The following is a 10,545-nucleotide window of genomic DNA, read 5'->3' on the forward strand; positions in this document are numbered from 1 at the left end:
ATGTTTGCATGCAGCATTGAACTATAAGCTCAAAAACTATTAGCTAATTAGTATTGTTTCCACACAAAATTGAGTTATCACCAGGTCAATGATAGTTAGATGCATATTGTGAAACATCACATTGAACCCTACTCTGAGGAATGAGCGTTACTGGAAGTCAGAAGTAGTTAAAGAAATTACAAGAAAAAACTTCTCAAGGTTAAAGCAAAATCTTAAGATACGAAGGTTGTAAGATATTCAGCACTGATCAGACAACTAGACCTTTTTTTCTGTGCCTTTCTCTAGAGGAAAAGCATTACATACCTTTTTGGCTTTGGAGAATGCCACTGAGCAAATGTGTGTCTCCTGACACCTTGAGTTAATGATCAGCCAGCTTCCAGAGAGGCAATGTATTTTGAGTCACTAGCGAAGCATGACAATAACCTTTAACATTATCATTTACACACGTATTATACCATGGGACAGATTGTCTATAGGCTGCCTTGCAGCAATAAGTCATCCTCCTCTGATAGAGTACCATCCTCATTTTTTCACGTTAAGGTATGTGACTTTGAGGTGGTTTGCAGGCCAAAATCGTCCATCTTGTGAAATTTCATTTTTGTTTTTTTCAGAATGCCTCTCTCAAGGTGAAATATTGTAATATTGCCACAGGCATAATGTTCTGAGATTAAAAAGAGGGAAAACGTAGGAAAATAAAGTGAATCTTATCATATAGCTTGTCAAACAACATTAGTTTATGCAGTGATTTGAATTACTGCGTGCATTTTGACTGCAGGGTAACAGTTTCAAGGCCATATCATTCTGGCTCCATGAGAGGAATGAAATATTTTTGAGGAAATGCAGATTGACAGGAACCTAGAGAATCAAAGCTGTTGGAATACAATGATTTCTTATGAATCATGCAAGGCAGACTCAGCGGTGGTGTCTGGTTTCTGTCTGTTTTATTAGGACAGACTGTCATGACATGACATTAACATCATATCAAAGGACAGATGCGTTTTACAAACTGTATAATAATGAAATGAAATATAAAACAGATGTAGAACTTGCCATATAATTTAAGAATAGTATTACAGTGTCAAAATCACTATAATTAATCCAGTTATTGGAGTTTGCATTGGTACCTTCAACTGCAGGGCTTTTAAAGAATGCAGTTGTGTGTATATTACAAATGTTAAAGCTAAAATCAACCTGAAATGTCTGCAAATCAATGTTGTTTTAACACGAATGCTATCTACACAGCATCAAACAGCAGACTGACAAAGGTAAAGAGCTATAGACATATTTCTCAGTAGTTTGTGGATACCAAACCAGAGCTAAAAGGAGAGTGAATACTGGCTAGCCTTGAAATGTTGGATTTATGTTATCCATGATTCTTTGGCAGATGTGGTAAAATGGTAGATTCACTGCAGATGGATCTGTGTGAGGGATGATAGTGTTCCATCTCAGTTGGATATGTAAAAAGTTAGCCACATATGTTTAATCAGTAAATTTATGGTATTATATGGGACAAAGAGTAATATGTCTGAATTGTACACTCACAAAAGGATTGCGTGGCTTTTGCAGCTGCTAAACCTCCATAAATATGACAAAAAGAAACCGTGTAATTCTCAAAGCACCCGCAAAGGGTGAACTGCACCCCTAACTGTGCTGCCAAGCAAATAGCATCTCGGTGCTCCGGTGCTAGATATGTTAATTAGGTAATGTGCATACATTTGGCGCAAAATTGGCCCCTTTCTATGCAAACGAGCCTCATTGAAAAACAAGGTCAAATTCACAAACACCGGCGCTAATAGTCACACGCAGTTAGAGTGAAATTATTAGCGTCTTCAGAGAGTTGGTGGTAACTGAAGCGCATTTGAAGGCGTCACACCCGGACTTTCCAGTGATCATGCCAGCAGTGATTGTAGCCAGGCAAAGCAATAGCGCATCACAGTACATCATATGCGCACAGGTGGCACAGAGACAGTACAATACCTGATATTCACCATGAGGGAATGAAACGGTAAAACAACATAAAACCTGCTGCTGTGAGAAGCGAAGATGGTGGTTACGCACAGTAACAGTCCAGCACGGAGCAGAGTAGGAGAGAACACAGCTCTCCGTGCACCCAGAGGCATGAGGGAGAGCGCACAGTTAAAGCACCACAAATAACAATCACTCCATACAGAGTGAGTCATAGAAAAATAAGAGACATCCCGCAGATAGAAGCGAATGACAGAACAGGGGGAGTTATTAGATCATAAGAATATTTATAATTCTAAATAGAATAAGTTCTCAGGTGATAAGCTACTTCAGTACACCTTAAGAACAAATATTACAGAAAATTACAGATGAACAATGATACATGACACAAAACAATGGCAAATTGCACTCAGCTGTAAAACTTTCTGGGCGTGTTTGCGCTGTAATATCATTAGCCAGTATCTTTTGTGAATCTGACCTTAAGACGGAGCAGATAGCGGTTACAAATGATGCGCAATTCATGGTGCTATCAGCGGCCGCAATTCATTCTTTGTGAATTCACCCCTTAGTTTGTGAACTACACAGTATCATTAGCCCCTTTGGTTTAGATTTTGTTTCTGCACATGTGGCCTTTTTACACACTGCTTATAACTTAAATCAGGTCAATTATATTTGAGAGTTAAAAATTTACCTAGTTTTGGAGCATGGAGAGAATTAGACATTACACAAAGATCCCCCCAAAAATATACATCGCCATTCATACATGCACTCAGTAGCAAATCAGTGGCAAAGTAATTGCATGATTCTTACAGTTAACCTTTTAAAAGCTTTTTAATGAAACACAGCTTGCAAAACAAAGGAATAAGGGGGGATATTAACATGACACTAACATGCAGTGATTCTTAAAAGAAAGTTGCCAACATTGTGTCAGCAGCACAGCTATGCAGCCGTTTCCCCTCCTGGGTCTCAAGACCCATCACAGATAATCACTGACTGCTTGCACAGTCAACTCTGCCTGTTGTAGATGTACTTAATTAATCCCTTCCATCCAACAACGGGCTAGGGGGAAAAACAGTCCAAGGAGCTTTATTTTGTGTACAATTAAAGATGCCCTTCCCTCAAATGTCCTCCTCAATCAATGGCACAGGAGGACAAGCGAGACAAAGTTGATGCAACCTATAGAGACCACTGGGATGGAAAGGCAAAAGTTTGGATTTATTGAATGACCTTCATAGGCCTTTGGAGGCTCTCAGTCTAGCCTGTACATTATGGTAGTCTGCCTTATGTATCACACTATGCTAAGGTAAGTTCAAGTGTGTGTACACCCTCTTGGGTTGACAAGTTAATATAATATATAATGATAATATATAAAGTCAGAGAGGCCAGATTGAGGTGGTTTGGACATGTACAGAGGAGAGACTGTGAATATATTGGTAGAACGATGCTGAGGTTGGAGCTGCCAGGCAGGAGGTCTAGAGGAAGACCAAAGAGGAGATTTATGGATGTAGTGAGAGAGGACATGAAGTTAATTGGTGTGAATGAAGAGGATGCAGAGGACAGGGTTAGATGGAGGCACGTGATTCGCTGTGGCGACCCCTGAAAGGGAACAGCCGAAAGGAAAAGAAGATATGCTACAGACAGCTGGTTCTTGACTCAGCTAAGAATGCAGAATATTCCTCCTCCTGCTTCCTCCTCTCCTTCAACACTTAGTGTATATTGGTCTATACTAAGTACTGCAGTTTGTTAGTTCACTTACACACTGGTTTGACGCTGAGCTAATGAAGTTCTATCAATAAAGCCTTATCAATGTGCCAGTTTAACTTTTATGCAAGTGATACTGTCACTTTGAACAAACTAGCAACCATAGTCTGCTATTAAGAAAAGTTTATCACCTTGACAGTTGGAAATATCAGTGCCATTTCACTTCATCACATCAGTAAATAATATATTTACATTCATGTTATCAGTTCTGTTAATGGCGTTTTCACTGCATATCAACAACAATGAGGTGAAACAAATTCACAAGAGCACAACACTAATTGTGTGGCACATAGAAGCCTTAAATGTATTTGCTTTGAATTTCAGCTACTATAACCAAAATATTTTGTTGAATCATGCATAATTAAGATCCTACCAATAACTTATAAGCCCACAAAAGAGATGACTAATGACACCACATATTTGTGCATCTTTGGAATACTAGAAGAGTCATTGTGAAGCTCGGTGTAGTGGCTCCGGCCGTCGCCATCTTGGCAGTGCCTGACTCCACCTAACTCCTGGCAAATCCGAGTGTTGGTGGAGCTAGCAGACAGCTAGCGGCTTGCCACACCTGTGACGGCACCCACCTTTTACTCAAAGCGGCCACGTCCTTAATTATGCATAACTTTAAGCCATAATATAATTTAAACAGGTGAGTTATATGAAATTTCACCCCCCATTCAGTTGTCATGTATGGGGATCTTAGCTATAGAGACCAAAACCTTTTTTGTACCAGGCTGTAAACATGTTTATCTCTGCTGTGAAGCTGGGCATTTTAACATGGGGCTCTATGGGGATTGACTTGCTTTTGGAGCCAGTCTCAAGTGGCCATTCGAGGAACTGCAGCTTTTGGCACTTCCGCATTGGCTTCATTTTTCAGCGCTGGAGGCTGCCACTTGGTTTGAATGAACATGTACTGTTTATTTTGCCACCCACTGTCTGAATCTTCTACTATTTGTGGTGAACGCATTTCAGATTTTTTTCTAGACAATGGCCTTGCAAGTTGCAGCTGGCTGGATGATTCATCACACATACACACGTACACACACACAACCTTCCAGGCTGTGGCAGGATGGACGGGCAGGTCTGCGGTAGGATTAATTTGTGAAATATTCCCAGTTTTATAATTCCCTCTCTTCCTAGGACTCAACTCGCTGGTTTAGCAATAACCTATAGCTTCTTCTGGTTTATGTCCAAGATAATCTATCATTCATTTAAACCACTCTAAAAGTAGTGATGTCAGGTGTTGGCAGATGCCATATGCAGTGGCGATAGACCTCTCCCTTGGAGAAAGCAAATCATTTTACACCATGGGGGTATGGTGGTGACATTCTTTTCATACACAGTCGCAGATGTTGCTTAGATATACAGGAGTGGGTGTAAGGCTGTGTACAAAACAACAAGGACACTTTGAGCTATTTCACCCCGCTGGCACAGAGCTCTTGCGAAGAGACTGAAATAGTACAGAAAAGGAGAAAATGTGGTAGGGTACATTCATTCACCACCATTTAGTGGCATACATGTAGCAGCTGAACTGACAGAAGGGTCAGTTGTTGTAAATGTATTCCACATTTCACTGCTTTTGACAAGAGCAGTAGTAACATAACCATGCTAGAACTGGCTGACCCGCGCCAGTAAAAAAAAAAAAAATACTGGTATGTTGCCTCAAGGATATATTCAGACCCAGAAGATAATGTGAAACCATGTGAGCAGTCTGCTGCTGCAAAAGTTTTGGCCATGAGAATAGTCAGCTGCAGTGACCCAGGCCAGATGGGTTGGTGCAGTTGGAAGGTTTAATAATGAAAGAGACTGTTCTAAAATGGAAAGGTCACAGGTTTTAGTCTTTATACAGGCATTCAGAGACTGTTTTCACATGTTCTCTGAATGCCCTTCAGCAAGACTTTCAGTAGTTATAGACAAGTGTCATCTCAGATTGCAGATGTCAGTGAATCTGCAAACTCATCATCATTGTTGCAAACTAAGACCATTAAAATGACTGGAACAGAGATCCAACAGAGACATGCAGTTAAGAGGTTATATCTCAGCAAATAATACTAGCTTATTCAGACTTGTGTATTGACATTATACAGTATGAGTGTTATTATAAATGTTGCATGAATTATGTATATATGGTAGGAAGGTATAGACCAAATTTGAACCGCTTCTGTTCATCTCCAGCATGAACAGAATAGCAGTACTGCACACTGTATGTATAGAACTTTTATCCAAAGTGCTTCATAGTTTGCCTGGCCTGACCAGAGGTTCGGAGTCTTGCCCAAGGACACTTTGACATGTGGACAGGAGGAGCTTGGTATCGGACCACCAACCCTGTGATTAGTGGATGACCCACTCTACCTCCTGAGCCACAACCATCCCTGTGTTTAAAAAATGTCATTAGACACACAACCAGGAAATAAACTAGATAACGCCTTTTTTTTTATAACAAGTTATATTTGTGGTTGATCAGATAATATTGATTAGCAAATCATGTACCGATATCACTGCATTCTCTATAGAACAAATTAAGTCAGCTGATCAACTAGGGAGCAAGAGAGCTGAGATCACCTTCAAATAAATTGTTAATTAATTATTATCATGAGGAATGGTAATGCCTGTGTTTCAAACAATGAATGCTTATTGCTTGCTGTCATTTATGGAAGTTAAAAAAGGTTGACTTCATGGTTTAATTTGAATCTTTATTCAGTAACTGTGGGAAATAGCATCTACTATTCTTTTTTTATATTTGCTTCTATTGTTACTTTGACAGCTGATTATTAGTTTTGTGTATCTGAATTTTATCAAGTTTTTTGCCAGTTAATATGAGCATTTGTAGCAGTGCAAACTTGAGAGTGTAGGACACAACCTTTTAAAGGAAGTACAAATGGTCATTTGTTTGCACTGTAAAAATGCTAAAAGGTCACCATCACTAACAAGTTATTTTCCCACTTTAAGAGATCTCCATTTTCTGACAGCAGAGCCTATGTTTATTCAACGGCCAATGCTCTGAAATAGATGCTTTCATAACTTCTCCAATCTTAATTCACACATCACATCAGAACAAAACACATTGGTGGGTTGTATTTGCATAGGTATAATTGTTCTATAAAATTACATTATTGTATTTGGATAAATGCACATATCTTTTCTTTCACCCAGTGTGTGATGTAACTCAATCTACTAGATGATATTTTTTTAACACTTTTGCCTGTATCCTCCTAAAAGTCTAGTTACCTTTGCAATTTTGTACATACTTAAGTTCTCTGCAAAGCACTGTGGAAGCCATAGTATATAGGTACAAATCTGTACTTAGTCATCCTTTTCCATTAGATTACAAATACCGTGTAATTTGTTTATTGTGGTACTTCAGATGTGCCATTTTCATTATCATTACATTACTGTAGGCTGTAAAAAAATACTGCAAGTTTACACAAATGCAATCATGGATGAAATATGTTATGGCCTTTGAGTCATCTTTTTAACTAGCAAGAGAGATAATAAACTTGACATATAGTGGGAAGTCTTAAATCTGTCTCCCTTTTTTTGCCTGTAGCTGTTCCCATCTTCCTCAGTAACATAATGATTTTGTCGTGCGACCAAATTAAGATATAATGTAACCTGGGGTTTGCAGAATGGCTTGTTGCAGAACAGATTAGAAAAACAATCTATGATGTTTCTTGGAGCAAATTTACGTTTAAATTAGCATGCTTCTAGTGCTGTTAAATTTGAAACAGTTTGAAGCAACTGTGGTGTTAATTCTCCTATGTTGAAACTTAGCAAATAATTCATATCACATTGCATCATTCTGCCATGCACAAACTAAAGTTACTTCAGTACTTATCTTTCATTTCATTGGCATTTTTCTTCATTAAGCTGTGTACCAGTGTGCCAGTGGTGTTATCTCATAAAATAAAGACATAAAGGGAGTCTTTGAAGCACACACCTTGAGTACCCCATTTTGGTAGCTGATAATAAAAACGAATTATTCTCCCATGTTTGGCAGCCCACTCGGGACTACGTATCTGCACGCCAGTGGATTCGGAATGGAAGCGCTGAAGTCCTCTAAGAGCCTTTCATTATTATAATTGCCATGTCTGTCCATCACATGGGCACTCCCAAAAGAACATTATCTCACATTGTACAACTATATGAGATTTAACATGGGAAATATGCACATTTCAATTTGAAGCACAAGTCACATTATGCTGGAAATTCACTCAACTCAAATTTAACATTCAACTTTTGTGTAGCCCATGTTGGTTTAACTGACAAGGAAGCGTATAATTTGCATTAAGGTTTTTTTTTTTCCTTTAGCTAATGTACTTGCACAATCAGGGGGAAATAAGGATTATCACTTGATCTATAGCACATTATTTAACATTTGCTACTGAAACCTTTCCACAACTTGGTCTTACATGCAGCAGGTGTTCTCACCTGCTCATATTTTGACAATATGTCCGTATTTCATAGGCATATGGCTTGAGATGGCTGCCTGCAAATTGAAATGGAACAAATGCATATTATCATATCATCATATGTACAGCCCATTCCATATCAAGCCTTTGTTCTGAAAAGATGTTTAAAAGTTTGAATGGCATGTTTTTTAGTGTCATAATTGGATGAGCTTTGTGGCTGTCAAGAGGAAGATGGCGATGGTAGAAATGTGTTCACCTGGTAGAGGTTTTGCAATTCCTTTTCCACCGTGGGAGCTATCCCTTAGTGTCTCCGCTATATATTCTGGGCAGGCTATGTAGCAAATCTCTCGTGATCTTGCGAATCAAGCTGCCTTGCAAAGTAACGTGATTTGGGCAGCAGGACTGCTAACCATGTTCTCATGTGACATGAGAGCGACAGTTGTTGGCGGTAATGCACCTCTAAGCTGGTTTGCCAACCGCTGCAGAAGAAAAGAGTGACAAGAAAACATGGAGGAGGAGAGTGAAATTGTAAATACAGAGTAGGAGGAGTTGTTTTTGTTTGTATGGACGTTCCAAATAAAAGAAGAAAATAATCAAATAAACCATTTCTTAATTGAATTTACAGAATAATTACTGTATCATGATATATAGCGTTACTGTGAAATAAAATTACATATACCATGATAGAAGATTTTGGCCATATTGCCCACCTCGACACCTCAGCATGATAGTAGATGCTGTTTCAAGGTAGACAGCTTATCAAGAGGTTAGACAAATGTATAGCTGGGACTTTGACCAACTAAGGGAGAAGTGTACCAAGCCAAATACTTCAGTACATTAAAATTTTATGTTTCAGATTTTAGTCCTCAGTAGGGGTGGGTGATATGGCTAAAATCTTCTATCACGGTATCAACCAGTTTGAGATGCTGTCACAGAATATTTTTTCATCAACTGCAAACCCTTCTACTCTACCGCAGGCCAACGTGCAGGACGCACAGCTCATGCTCCAACTAGACTACTCTGTGTGGAGCGGAGAAACCCAGACCCCTTAGTTATTGTCCTCTGTGACAAGGGTAATCTCAGCCATGAACTCCCCAAATAGACAGTTTATTAAATGTCTGACCAGAGAGGAGAATATTCTGGATCGCTGTTACACTACGGTAAGAAGTGCCTATCACGCTGCCCCCCGTGCTGCACTGGGATAGGTTTAAGGAGTCAAAGTACAGGTTTAGCAAGGTGGTGAGACACAGTTCTGACATCATCCCCCGCGACCCCATCCACCAGCTTCAGCCCATGACCTCCCCCACCTCAGCAGAGGCCTGGGCCTCTCCACAACTGCCTGACTCCTCAGGAACCTACGCCAGGATCCTATTTGTGGATTTCAGCTCTGCCTTCAACACCATCATCCTGGCTCCGCTATAGGACAGGCTCTCCCAGCTGAGTGTGCCTGACTCCACCTGCAGGTGGATCACAGACTTCCTGTCCGACAGGAGGCAGAACGTGAGGCTGGGGAAACATGTCTCTGATTCCCAGACCATCAGCGCTGGTTCCCCCCAAGGCTGCGTTCTTTCCCCTCTCCTCTTCTCCCTGTACACCAACAGCTACACCTCCAGTCACCAGTCCGTCAAGCTCCTGAAGTTTGCAGACAACACCACCCTTATTGGGCTTAAAAAGTATCAAAAATGGGGTTTCAAATAATAAAAATCAATGTTTTTCAGTAGTACAGATATACTGTATGCATACATTAAAAAATGGTATGGAAACAGGGATTCATTTGTGTGGTCACTCTTGAGATTTGCTCACTGCACTTTTAAAGGACATACCTATTTAAATGCAAAAACAAACAAAAAAACCCAAATTTCTCAAGGCCAATAATTCAGTATAATGCGGTATATTGTCAATGAAGAGTAACCCATTTCTCCTTGATAGGATGGCCTAATTAATGGCAAGGATAATTAACTGAGTCCCATTTCATTGGGTACAAAGTCCAAGGCAGCAGCCCCATTATCCTGTTGATAACTGAAGTGTCCTTCCTTTCATCTCCACTCTTAATGCTATCAAATACCATTACTGATTGTCCAATTTACAGAGTGCTCTGGGATCTCACAGAAGTGCCTCAACAAGTAGCTCATCTGAGTGGATGCTCAGCAGTGGGAATCAAAACACACAGTGATATTTTTCACCTTACTTTTTAAACATGACCTCGTGGTGTTCTGAGGTTGGATGTTGCAGAATGCCAGTGTAGGATATCATATCTGATGCCCAGAATATTTTACACTTAACAGGGCGGCATGGAAAAGGTGAGTTTTTCAGAGATTAGCTCTACCGGGACTTACACACATTAAATTATTTCAGTGTTGAGCATGGATGACAGTGAATTCCAAAGAAAGCAATTTTGGCCACATGGTGG

This window comes from Siniperca chuatsi, linkage group LG19 (assembly GCF_020085105.1).
Source record: "Siniperca chuatsi isolate FFG_IHB_CAS linkage group LG19, ASM2008510v1, whole genome shotgun sequence".
Classification (NCBI taxonomy): domain Eukaryota; kingdom Metazoa; phylum Chordata; class Actinopteri; order Centrarchiformes; family Sinipercidae; genus Siniperca; species Siniperca chuatsi.